The following is a 14,436-nucleotide window of genomic DNA, read 5'->3' on the forward strand; positions in this document are numbered from 1 at the left end:
TTGATTTAAATGGTTAAGTGACTAATATGTCAAATTTTTGGTTCTGTGTTTGATGGTATGAACGGTGTTTCTCTGTCTTTAAAGGTTTACAACCTATTGAAATACTCTGACCAACCAACGAGAAGGAAAATAAAGTTTTGAGTTGGAAATTTAAATTGAGTTGTCCTCGCGTCCTTTGGAGGGAAAGAGAGGTGGACTTGACAATAAAGTCATGCAAAATGACTGAAATCTGACACAAAATGTCTCAAATGTAACACAAAATGACCAAAAACTAACAAAAACAACCAGAATCAAGAGCACAGTTATCAGTATGAGGCACAAAACAGCCAAAACGGTACAAAATCCTAATCAGAACCAGACAAAACAACAACAGAGATGCACAATCACTAAAATCAGACACAAAATGTCTCAAATGTGACAAAAAATGACTAAAATCAGACAAAAACAACCAGAAAGAGACAGTGAGAAAATACAGAATGATTACAACCAGATGCTGTAATAAAGGTTTTCTTTTACGATATATATAATAAAACCTTATAATCAATGTTCCCTGTAATTTTTCATGAGTCTGAGCAAACACACAAACTCCCTGAGCGTCCCTTGGACCACTGTGAGCAACATCAGACGTGTGCACTGTGGTCACACCAGCATCACATCCATTCAAGTTACATGGTTCATTAAAAGAATCAAATTACAGCATTTACATTTCTGTTAAAACACTTTGTCAACAGGAGCCAGTTGAAGGCTGCAGTGATTTTAGTGACACTACAATGTATAAGAGTGAAGTTATTGAATATTTGTCTCTCTTTACTGTTGCAGCAGTTTTGCAAATTGCAGACGGAAGCAGAACAAAGAAGATCCAAGTCCACTCATGGATTCAGTCCAAAGACGCCAATGGTTGGTGAAATGTTTGCTTTTTTTTTTTTGGTTATTTGAAATGTTTCTTTATATGGCCAAGTGTATGTTAACTGCACTGTATGATTGGTTGATTTAAATGGTTAAGTGACTAATATGTCAAATTTTTGGTTCTGTGTTTGATGGTATGAACGGTGTTTCTCTGTCTTTAAAGGTTTACAACCTATTGAAATACTCTGACCAACCAACTAGAAGGAAAATAAAGTTTTGAGTTGGAAATTTAAATTGAGTTGTCCTCGCGTCCTTTGGAGGGAAAGAGAGGTGGACTTGACAGTTGTAAACCACGCGGAGCAGCCTGGCCCTGAGGATAAACGGCTTCAGAACCAGAAATAAGCTGTTGATGCAGAGAAAGTCAAGATGGCGGAAGATGTCCTGGGGAAGTCGGTCAAGGAGCTCAAAAAAGAGAGGATCACTGCAAAAAGCAGCTTCACCAGACAAGCCAACTTCATTTCAAGAGGAGCAAGCAGCATGCTTCAAGTGGAATTAAAGGAGGAATTCACTAAACTTTCAGACTGTTTCAGAAAGATGCTCAATGCCAATGATGATTACCGGATTGGACTGGAGGCTGACATTAAGACTGAGAATGAGGAGGCAGATCTTGATGAACAGCAAGAGGCCGACATTGACAGATCTGTAAAAGAAGGTGAAACAAAGTTTGCAGAAATAAGAGACATTGTTCAAACAAACCTGTGGTCAAGGTACGGGAAGAGTGAACTTGATGTGGCAATCCTGGAAGCAGAAAAAGCCGCTGATAGAGCGGCTGGTGTAACTGTGGAAAGCAGCAATTTGGAGGGCTATGAAGTGCACCTCATTCTCTTGGACAAAAGAGTGAAGGAGGCCATCTCAGCAATGTCAACATGGGAGAGATGGATCCCTGCGGAATTAAAGGATGAACTGGATGGAAGAGTCAAGGATGTGAGAGCGTCCTATTACAGCCTTGAATTAAGGAAAGCTGACTTTTCCACTGCTCGGACGAGGGATGAGAAAATCACAGGAGTGAAACTACCACCCCAACTGGCAACGCCCACACCAATAGTGAGAATCCAGCCAATCACTCTACCTATCTTCAATGGAAACAAGAGAGAATATCACAGATGGAGGAAAGACTGGGAAAGCCTGCAAAAGCAGGGAGAGCCATCTAGTTCAATTGAAGTTAAGAAAATTCAACTCCTGGAGAGTGTGGATGACAAAATCTCAAAAGATCTCAGACTTTCCACCTATACCACTGCCAATGACATGTTCAGAGTTCTGGAGAACAGATATGGCAAAAAGTTAACCATCACTGTGGAAATCCTTGAAGAGCTGGAGAAGATGCCACATGTGAAGGGGAACCAGCCAAGAAAGGTCATTGAGCTCATACAGTCAGTGGAGAAGGCCCTAGCAGATCTCACAGAGTTAGGAAACTCTGGAGCCATAAAGAACCCACTGGTAGTCAAATCCATTGAAAGTAAGTTGCCTGACTTTATTAAGAGAGACTGGCTGATGTTCATGGTCGAACCTAGAAACAACGTCACATCAGACAACCACTTTGACATGCTCTTGAAGTTCCTGAAAAGTCAAGAAGAAATACTAGAGAGACTCGAACAGCTCAGGACTGTGGAGAAAACAGAAGACAGATCGTTTTGACAAGTATGAGAGAAAGATTGCCTCAACAAAAACCACAAAGAAAGAAAAGTGTGATGAGGTATGTGGTGTCTGCGGTGATAGTGGGCACAACAACAAAATCTTCTTCTGTAGAAAGTTCAAAAGACTTAAGCTACCTGAAAAGAAAGCGGTGTTGAGAAAGCTGGGAGCATACAGGAAATGTCTTGGATGCCATGATGAAGATGGATACTGCAGAGACACTTTCCTATGCAGAAACAAAGACTGTAAAAGGGGAGGCGATGCCCCAGACCACCATTTCTTCCTCTGCCCAAAAGGAGAAGTCAAAAGAGGTGAAGAGGAAAGGAGTGGAAAATACAGCAAAGGTGAAAGCACACTGACGGAGGAACAAAGGCAAATCTTGTCTGAACTTACCCCAGAAATGGCAGATCGATGCAGGAAAGCTTTTACCAACACCAACAAGACCACGGGGACATTCGATGCTTCAGGCCGGTCTGACCTACTGCAGAGAAATGGGCTCGCTGAACTTCCTGTCATTATGATGTTGATGCAAGTCACTGCAAATGCAGGGCAGAAAATTGGGACTTTAATTGACCTTGCTTCAGATACAAACTACATCACCCATAAGGCTGCTGAAAGACTGAGGTTAAGAAATGAGGAGATAACCTTAGTTGTGCATGGAGTTGGTGGAATGACCATGAAGGTGAACACACAAAGGTATCTCCTCAAAGTCAGAGTCAAGACTCCTAAAGGAACAGAGAGAGCTCATGAAATGGTCTGCTACGGCTTGGATGAAATCGCCAGAGTGCATCAAGTAATTGAACCTGAGCAGTTGAAAAAATTCTTCCCAGAAGTCAAACTTGAAGAATTGGAAAGGCCAGAAGAGGTTGAACTTCTCATTAGCCACCGAGAGGGAAGCCTCGCTCCCCAGAGAGTGAAAGTCACTGGGGGGAGGGTCCATTGGGGAAAACAGTGGGTGTAGCGCATCCCGACTTGTTTGAAGAAGTGGAGATGGCAGCATATGAGTCCAAGACACACTTTGCTCGCTCCATGAGGACAGCAGCTGTCAAATATCAAGAACTCAGAATTCATTCGACTGACATAGCCCAGCTACAGCAGGAGGACATGGCTCAGACCAAATTCACAGCTGCCAGTAACCGTAACTTCCTTGAGTGGTGGCACTGGGACAGCATCGGCACGGCTTGTGAGCCAAGATGTGGAGGATGTCGATGTGGAAACTGTCCACCAGGAGGAAAAGAAATGACCCTGGCAGAGGAGATGGAGCTTGATGTCATTAAAAGAGGCCTCACCTACAGAAAAGGAGACGCTCACACACCATCTCCACACTGGGATGCAAAGTATCCTTGGACAGTAGATCCAGCCTCTCTTCCAAATAACAAAGGTGCAGTCCAAGCTTGTTTCTTAAGGATGGAAAAGCAACTGAGCAGAGAGCCAGACTGGAAAGTTGCATATGCTACACAGATCCATGAAATGGTGGAACGAGGTGCAGCCATACAACTCACCAACAAAGTCATGGACAAGTGGAACGGACCAGTGTGGTATGTAAGCCACCTGGTGGCACCAAACCCTCATTCAGTGACAACACCAGTTCATATTGTATGGAATAGTAGCCAGAAGTACAAAGGCGTGAGCATGAATGATCTTCTTCTGAAGGGACCAGACGTCCTCAACCCTATCAGAGCTGTTTTGCTGAGGTTCAGAGAAGGAATGCATGCAGCTCTAGGAGACATCAAAAAGATGTACAACTCTGTATGGCTGGAGGATCGCGAGATGCATCTTCACAGGTTCCTCTGGAGGGACAGCCCAGATGAAGAGATAAGTGAATATGCAATTACCAGAGTCAACATAGGGGACAGACCGGCTGGTTGCATTTCTCAGGTGGCCATGAGGGAAACAGCCAGCCTGCCCAACTTTGTTCACTTGGAGGATGAACGCAGAGTCATTGAAGAGGACAGTTATGTGGATGACCTTTTAACCTCCCACAATGACCTAAACAGACTCGACAAAATCACAGCAGAGAATCGAAACGTTGCTGTTGGAGATGTGGTCTGGTTGGCTGACCAAAACGCCTTGAGAGGACAGTACAAGCTGGCTAGAGTGGTCAGTGTTAATGCTGACAGCAAAGGCATCATAAGAGATGTGCTTGTGAAGACTTTTCCCAGCTATCCTGTTCCAATCACAAAGCCAAATGACAAGAAAGGGCCCACAAGGGAAAAAAGTGCAAGAACCAAGAGGCTTCAGACGAAGATCCCAGCCACAATTCTTCATAGAGATGTCAGACGCCTTGTCATTCTACTTCCCACTGAAGAACAATGAGAGGTGTAAAGGACTTGTGACCTCGCTGAGTTTGGAAAAACCAGGAGGTCAAGTGGGAGGTGTTGAGCTGAATCTCAGGATATGGGACCTAAAAACTACACTTCCCAGAATGCACTGGTAGCAGCAAGGAGGGACCTGACACCTGGTGCTTGACCTGATCAGTGAGCACTGATTTAGAGCACCTGGGAAGGACTGGGGGAGCTCAGCCAGTCTGGCAAACAATCTTCAGAAGAGAGACACAAGGAAAGAACAAAGAAGATCCAAGTCCACTCATGGATTCAGTCCAAAGACGCCAATGGTTGGTGAAATGTTTGCTTTTTTTTTTTGGTTATTTGAAATGTTTCTTTATATGGCCAAGTGTATGTTAACTGCACTGTATGATTGGTTGATTTAAATGGTTAAGTGACTAATATGTCAAATTTTTGGTTCTGTGTTTGATGGTATGCACCTTTTTCTCTGTCTTTAAAGGTTTACAACCTATTGAAATACTCTGACCAACCAACGAGAAGGAAAATAAAGTTTGAGTTGGAAATTTAAATTGAGTTGTCCTCGCGTCCTTTGGAGGGAAAGAGAGGTGGACTTGACAATAAAGTCATGCAAAATGACTGAAATCTGACACAAAATGTCTCAAATGTAACACAAAACGACCAAAAACTGACAAAAACAACCAGAATCAAGAGCACAGTTATCAGTATGAGGCACAAAACAGCCAAAACGGTACAAAATCCTAATCAGAACCAGACAAAACAACAACAGAGATGCACAATCACTGAAATCAGACACAAAATGTCTCAAATGTGACAAAAAATGACTAAAATCAGACAAAAACAACCAGAAAGAGACAGTGAGAAAATACAGAATGATTACAACCAGATGCTGTAATAAAGGTTTTCTTTTACGATATATATAATAAAACCTTATAATCAATGTTCCCTGTAATTTTTCAGTCTGAGTGTGAGCAAACACACAAACTCCCTGAGCGTCCCTTGGACCACTGTGAGCAACATCAGACATGTGCACTGTGGTCACACCAGCATCACATCCATTCAAGTTACATGGTTCATTAAAAGAATCAAATTACAGCATTTACATTTCTGTTAAAACACTTTGTCAACAGGAGCCAGTTGAAGGCTGCAGTGATTTTAGTGACACTACAATGTATAAGAGTGAAGTTATTGAATATTTGTCTCTCTTTACTGTTGCAGCGGTTTTGCAAATTGCAGACGGACCCTGTTCACTCCATAGACACCAGTGTTATTCCTGTAGCTTGAAAGACAGCTACTTTTGATGAAACTGGGCTTGTAGCACATTGTCTGCCTTGCAACAATGGGAAAGAGGCACCGTTTATGTTTTGACAACCTATATCTAATGAGTTATTGATGCTGGAAGTCCGAATCTGTGAATATCTTTCCAACTTTACTGAACTTGGGGCCACTACCACCTAAGGAGTGATATATTTAATTTTGAAAAAAGCATTTAGCCATACTTAAAGCTTTAAGTGCTTTATTAACACGGAACTAAAAATTTTGTATTGTTTTATTATCACAGGTTCTGTCTGAAAAGAAGTGGCATCATTTTAAACAGTGAAATCAAACTAATAAAATGTAATGACCAACCAGTGAGCAATACTGGATTCTGCAAAAACATAAAGAACTTTTTTTAAATCTAAATCTTATCTTAACACAGTTAATGTATTAACTTATTTATGTGTGTATGCATGTATTTATAGATTTATTTAGTACTGTCAACATATCAGAGTTCTGAGTGAATTTTTCTTAAGATAGGCAAAGGCCATTTATTGATTACATAGAGGCTGTTAAATGTTTATTAAAAACTAAAAAGCATTTAAAAAAAACAACTTAGGCATTTATTGAGTCACTAAAATACTGTAGAGTACAGACCACATCAGCATGATTCTAAGCATCCTGTGGTAAATGAACAACCAGATACTGATGTCTCTCACCATATGGACTTCAGGAGATGATTAGATGATGATAAACTGTGACCTACTGGTTGGGTTCTCTCTGTTCTCATGTTTCTTACATGTTTGTCCCCTGACAGCCGGGTCCTAATGTTTTTTGAGCAACACACCATACTATGATGTTTTTACAATGATGGTTCTACTATGGAACCAGTTTGACATGTTCAGGTGTTCTTTGTGTGAAAACTCAGAGATTTCAGGGATCAGAAGGTGGTTTTCAACTTTCTTGGTTAACTTTCTGCTTCAACTTTAAACTAAATTTCCTTCACTAAGCCAGCCCTCTGGACTTCCAGTAAGCTGTGTTCCTATTGGCTGTCCAGGTGGCTGCTTGGTGTTATCAGGAACACCTGAGCAGCTTGGTGTTATCAGGAACACCTGAGCAGCTCAGTGTCTTCCTGCTTTATGTGGCTGCAGACAAACATTTCCTCTGGTTCTCTTCACCAGTGAACTGGGTTTGGCTCCATTGCTTTAGTTTGTTTTTTAGGCGTCGGCTTGCAGCTTCCAGCAGTAAAATCATCTTTAATGTGTTTCTTGGTGTGTTTTAGGGCTTTGTACTGGATAGTTGTCTTGGTAAATGTGGTTCTTTAGCCACAGTTAGCACATGGTGCTGATGTGTGCAGTGATTAGTGGATTTGGTGCAGCTGAGTTGTGTCTTTATCTTGGCTGTAGTGAGTCTTTAGAGGTTTTTGGTCAGACACATTCTGTATTTCTGTTTGAGAACCAGCGTTGGTTGTCCAGAAGGTAAGAGTTCCTGTCCTGATTCTCTGTTCTCAGAGGTTCTCTGGTAGGCTGCAGGAGACTTTAGCGTTTGGGTTGTGCTAGTTTGGTTTTTGTATGGTTTCATTTGGACGACTATCTTGAGGCTCCTCCATGTGGTTTAGTGAGGTTTTCTGCAACAGTTCTACAAAGCAACCTGCAGCAGAAGAGACTTTGAGAGTTTTTAGGAAGTTCTGGAGAGCAGACTTTAGAGCAGCAGAAACATTTATCAGCAGTTTGAGCAGGAGAAGGTGAACTTCAGAGTAGAAATGAGACAGAAACCTTCTTGACCCGTGTGGTGAGGTCCTGTACCAAGAGTTTGAGCAGGTTGTGAAGAGTCTGTAGTTCTTTGGTCTGAAAGCACAAGAAGAGTCGACTCATTAAAGGAGAAAACAGGAGATATTGTTGGTTCTTCTGTCGCTCTGCAGTTTCCTTAGACTGAAAATCAAGTTTATATTTTAAATGATTTCCCATGTGAGCCCAAGAAGACTTCAATAAACTCCCTCCATCCCCTGAACACAACACATTTTATTACCATGTTAAATTTTTTTTTGTTTTTGAGTTTTAATCATAGTTTTAGCATAGTGTTTTTCTCTTTGCTTGTTTAGTTTTGTCATCTGTGTAAAAGGTGCTAAACAAATAAAGTTGAATTGATAAACTGAATAATTGACTAACTCATGATTGTGACAACAGAAGTATTTTTATTGTGATTTAAGGGTTTGTTTCATTTTTAAGGTTGGGGTTAAAATCTTGACAGAAAAAGAAGATTAAAAAAATAAACTACATAACAAAAGCAATTAAATGAAAGGGAAAAAATTAATACAATAAAACTTTTAAAAAGAATATTATTAAAAAGATTGAAGAAATTTAAGATGTAATTTTCTAATTAAACATTTAATTTTTTAATTTAATGTTTTGTCTTTTTAAAGGTTTAATAATCTAATTAAATGTTTTGCATTTTTAAAGATGTTTAATATTCTTCTTGTTTAATTGTATTTTTAAATGTTTAATTGTGGAAAATATTTTATCTGTAATTTGTAATATTTGTATTTTAAAAATTTTGTTGAATTTCATACTTACATGTATTGTATCTTGTTGAATTATCTAATTAAATATTTTGTTTAATATAATTTAATTGTATTTAATGTTTAACTATATATAACTAACTATATATAAAAGACAAAACATTTAATTAAAAAATTAAATGTTAAGAAAAACTACATCTTAAAGACAATAAAACTTCAAATAGGAATTAAACAGAAAATACAATGAAGCATTTAAAAAGAAAATTAAACATTAAAAGGTGGTAAAACATTTAAAAAGAAAAACCTTAAAGATTTAATCGAAACATTAAATATTGGGAAAGAAAAAGAAACTCAAACAAGCCGATAAAACATTTGAAAAAACAAACATTAAAAAGACAAAACATTTAGAAATCAAATCAGACATTAGAAAAGAATAAAAGGTGAGAAAAGAGCAAAACTAAATGTTTAAGAAGAATCAAACTAAAGACAAAACATTTGAAAAGACACCAGTTAGACTTTAGAAGATCAAATTAAACAGAAGAGACAATAAAATGACCAAAAAGAGCAAAAACAGATAAAGTTCTTAAAGCCTTTTCTAGTCTGAAATGAAAACAAGTTGTTTCTTCAAACATTTCCTCTTTCTATGTTCTTGGTTTGATTGTGGACAGATTTACTAAGAACTCATTTCAGAAAACTGCTTTCCAGATAAAGTCTACTAGTAGTTGAAGGCATCGATCAAACTAATGTTACCTTCTGATCTCCACAAACTTTACTGTTCAGTGAAGAGAATCAAAGTTTGTTGAGGATTTCTAAAAAACCCACAGGTGAAGGTCTGAGAAGAACTCAGATGGATGATCTAAATGTGAAATCAAGACTCATGGTCACAAGTTTTAAGGCTTCTGTGAACCAGAAAGTTCAAACTAACAGAGAAGTACTGAGAAACTTTTAAAACTTCAGTCCTCAGACTGTCTGAAGATTCAAACTAACAGAGAACTACTCAAGAACTTTTAAGATTTCAGTCCTTGGACTGTCTGAAGGTTCAAACTAACAGAGAACTGCTGTGGGACTTAGAAAATTTCAGCCCTCAGACTGTGTGAAAGCTCAGGTCCTGAGGACTCGGGAGGTGTGGAGGCTTTGGAAAGTCTTGGAACTGAGGGTTCAACCCTCCAGCACAAAGGCTGAAGTCCAACCTCCTGAGAAAAACGGTCGAGTCGAGACTCGAGTTGAAAAAAAACTCAAAAACGACAAAAAATAGATGATAAATGCGCAAAAAAAAGTAAAATTAGTATCTGAGCGAATAGCTCAGGGGGATAAGAAGAGGACTACCAAGTGGTAGGTCGCAGGTTCGAGACCCGCCACCGGCACTTTTCTTTGTCTTTGTCAGAATTTTGATAATAATTTAAGAAGTGTCTGGTCTTGAACCAGCGACCTGCCGCTCCATAGGCAAATCCTTAACTCACTGAGCTACAGATCAGATACAAAGAAATAAATTCGTCGTCCCTTTGACATCGTAGTTCCTCAAGTGACCACGTGGGCGGAGTCTGGGTGGAGTCAGGGCGGAGAGTAGGGGGGGGGGGGGGGGGGGGGTTGGGGGGGGGGGCCCCCCCCCCCCCCCCCCCCTACTCTCCGCCCTGACTCCTCCCACCGCCCACCACACCTTCCCCCGCCCGACGAGTTTTTCGAGTCTCCACGAGTTCTTCGAGTCTCCACGAGTTCTTCGAGTCTCCACGAGTTCTTCGAGTCTCCACAGGTTTTCCCGAGTTTCTGGAGTTTCCACCTGGTCGGAGGCAGAACAAGTTGTCATGAAGAGGTGTTGAAGTCGGCCAGGATGGACTGACTTTTTACAGCGACTAGAAGGAAGACCACTAGAAGAGCAGGTCTTTAACCACCATCCATAAAATCCATGGAGTCGACTCCAGAGAAACGAAGGAAGGTCAACTTTTATCAACCTCCATCCAGATGTTCAACTTGATATCTTTACTGTGACATTTTTAGCACCACAAACCTTTAGTATCACACTTTATTATCCTTTATTAGGACTTTAATGGAATCCACTAGCAGATTTAGTTTTTCTTGACAAACTTTATTCTTGTCATCGTGGGACTGCAGTATTTAAAACTCTTCCTTCTATTTGACCTCATGTTTATTAGTTTTAGTGGAGAAAGTTATTTTAGTTGTCGATTAGTCTCTTAAAAACCAAATAATAAATTGGATTAGTCAAGAGGTTTAAATTTCTTACGTTGTCATATTTTAATATGACAAAAAATATAAAAATAAAGTGTCTTGAGACAATCTGAGCTGTAATTGGCATTATATAAATAAAATTGAAATAAAATTGCATGTATCTTGTAATGTTGGAGTAATTCAGCCATATATGTTGGAAAACACATTTTCTTTGACCATTAATCTGTTGGTTGTTTTCTCCACTAATTCATTTCTTGTTTTGGTTTATAAAATGTCAAGCCCAAATATATTCAGTTTACTGTCATAAAAACCTAAAAGATTTACATTCATGATGCAGGAATCCGGCAGTTTTTCACTTTTTATCTTAGTTTAGTCAGAAAGATAGTTGATAATGTGTAAATTGTTGCAGCTTGTGAGCCGTAAAAGGTTTTAATCTTTGGGGCCGAGTGTCAAAAAACACTTAGAAACAAACATCAGCAAAGTGCTCAAAGATTTGAACATCATTAAAGGGAAATCCAACGTTTGCATGACAATGTCTAATTAAAGGACATTTATTTCCAACGTAAATGTGTAATATTCATCCTCTGGAGCTTTCTCTTCACATCGTCTTCCACCTGGACTGGTTTGGTCAGGAGAATGTGCAACAAACATTTGAAAAACTGCACTTTAACATCAATGAATGACACTGAAGTTTAATCTCTACATAAATGAGACTGAGTCTGGATGTGCTGCTCTGTCATTAACTCCTAAGTTTAGGGAAAGTTCAAACAAAAGAGAACAGTTCAGATAAGACTTGAGAATGAGCTTATTCTGAACAAACATCTCAGACTTTCTGAGCTTCAGCACCTCTAGCAAGATATTTTAACAACAAGCAACTCAAGAGATCCAGAAGTTGGAGAGAGTTAGCTTTAGCTGAGCCAAAGAACATGTGGGATGCTAACCTAGCAAACATTTCAGACTTTTCTCTGTGAATTCTGAGAAATAATTTACTATTTAATGACAGAGCTACACAACTTGACTCAGTCTCATTAAAACAGACTCTAATTCAGTGTCATCCATCCATATTAAAGTGCAGTTACCCAAAATGTTTGTTGCATGAGCTCCAACAAAACCTGTCCAGGTAGAAGTCCACTTTGACAAACAGGAAGTGGAAGATTCCAAGCAGATTTATAGAAGGGGGAACCGGACTGTACTAAGTGTGGTCCAGTATAGAGGGGTGTTTTGTGGGTTTTTAAGGCTGATAATGATTATTACTGAGACATTTGGAGTAGATATTCATTTGCAGTAAATGAAAGTATTTAAAATCTTGGAGTTAAACTTAGAAGAACACAAACTCTAACAGAAAACTTTGTTGATACGTTTTTGTTTTGTTTACAGATGTTAAGTTAAAGGAGTTTTATTCGTGAAGTATAACCAATCAAATCATTCCAGAAGACAGAGCGACCACAGGTAGATAAAGGTTCAGAGCCAAAGTAGCGCAATTTTTAAATGTATTTATTACCGTAAATCAGTAAAAAATAAAATACTGATAATCAGTAAATCAGTCAGCCCATAATTACTACAATTCTACAGTGGATGTCTCTTTGCTTTGACTTGTTATTTGTACAATATACGATGTATATGATGGTGTTTTTTCATAGCAAAGGCTATACTATGATGTTTTCTAAGAGACATACCATGCTACTCTGGTTGTTCTAGCTCTGGGCAGCTGCACTCCTCCTCTGTTGTTTTCTGGATTGTACTCAGCTGCATGTCTTCGTCCATCCGGCCTCCGTTGACTCGTCCCACCTGCCGTCTCTGGAGCTGAAGCTGGATTGGAACAGACCAAAGTACAGTCCAATCACGATGCCAGCTGCCTCTCAAAAGGCTCCTTCATCTGGCAGGTGGCAGCACTTCTTCTAAGGGGAAGCTGAGCTGGTCCAGCAGAGCTTTGGAGATGTGTTCCAGTGGTTGGTGGATGTGTGGGGAGATAGAGAGGGACCTTTGAATTGTTCACAAAGGAAAACAGGGAACCCATTGGTAGTTTTAGTTTAGGGTGCAGCTGCGGTGTGTTTTTGGGTTTTAAGAGGTGAACATGAAGAGTTTTTTTCGTATTGATTATCTTTTACTTTGTTCCTGGTTGGAATGTCCATTAATGTCAACAGGAAGTTCACTTTTAGCTCTGTTTATTTATTTTTATTTTACTAACACCCATTTGTTTTTAACCCCCTCACATGTTGTGTTGTTGTAAACTTCCTCTTTCAAATAAATTCTCAACCCTCTGGAAACCAGCGTTTGGACTGTTTTTGTGTTGCTCCTCACCTACTGACAGCTGTGGACTAAAGGCTATACTGTGACGTTTTTAGAACGACATGCTATACTATGATGTTTGTTGGGCGACACACTATACTATAGGCTTTTTTAGTTGACATTACTGTGACCTTTTTTTGTTTTAGTTTTTTTTTTTTTTTTAGCAACATATAAGAATTCGAACAGTTTTAAAAGTTACTATACTTTTACTTGTGCAATGAAATTATTATTCTATGGCATTTTTTAGATGACATATTATACTCTGATATTTTCTTGAATTACATACTATTTTGACAAAATACTGCACTATGACATTTTTTGAACCACATATCATACATGACAATTTTAGGCAACATCCTATCATTTTGTGCTTTTTGAACCACATAATAATCTATGTTTTGTTTTTTTTTCTTGCCAACATGCTGTACTATGAACTACAGGCCATACTATGTTATTCTTGAGTAAAGCATACTATACTTTGACATTTTCTGAACTACATCCTATACTATGGTGTTATACACAGAGTGCTTTGGTTACATGTTGATTTATAATCTAGATTTTTTTTCTGTTTTGTTTTTTGACGGGATTACCACAGACCTGACTGTGAACACTGTTGACACCCACCTCAGGGAGACGCTGTCTAAGATCTCAAGGCTGCTTGGTCGTGGTCTTTCTGGCACGTACTCTTCCAAGATGAGCCGGCAAGTTTAACACTGATGGAATGACACCAGGTCTAAGCCGACAAACTTCCAATTCCTCCTCAACCCATAGTCTCCGGGAAACCTACATGGAGTAAGAAAAGTAGACAGAGAAGTAATTAAGTCTGTACACAACATATTAAAAAGAAATCATGCTAATAAATTAAGTACAAAGAACCGAATTCGCCAATATACTGGAGACCAGAGCTATTTAATTTGATAAGTATAACCTTGTTTAGTAACATTTCGATTATTTGAGAGCAGTCCTAAAGAACTGCCTGTAATCCCAATCATAAAATGGGTTTGGAGGAAGAACATAGATGGTAATCTGGATGTACATGAGTTAGGCTTTATAACTACTATTGGTAGTATTGGTGGCAGTAATAGCAATGTGACTACTACTAGTAGTAGTGATAGTACACACTACTGCTGCTGATACTGGCACTGCTACTACAACTTGTAATACTATTACAAATGTGATACTACTTCTACGACTCTAACAGATCTTTATACTACTACTGCTGCTTTTACATTTAGTATTACTACTACTGCTTGTACAACTATACTACAGCTACTATTAATCGTCTGGTATTTGGTTATCAAGCTGCTAGCTCGCCTTAGCGTTTTGCTAGTGGCTAACTAGTTAGCT

Source organism: Amphiprion ocellaris, chromosome 23 (assembly GCF_022539595.1).
Source record: "Amphiprion ocellaris isolate individual 3 ecotype Okinawa chromosome 23, ASM2253959v1, whole genome shotgun sequence".
NCBI classification, from domain to species: Eukaryota; Metazoa; Chordata; class Actinopteri; family Pomacentridae; genus Amphiprion; species Amphiprion ocellaris.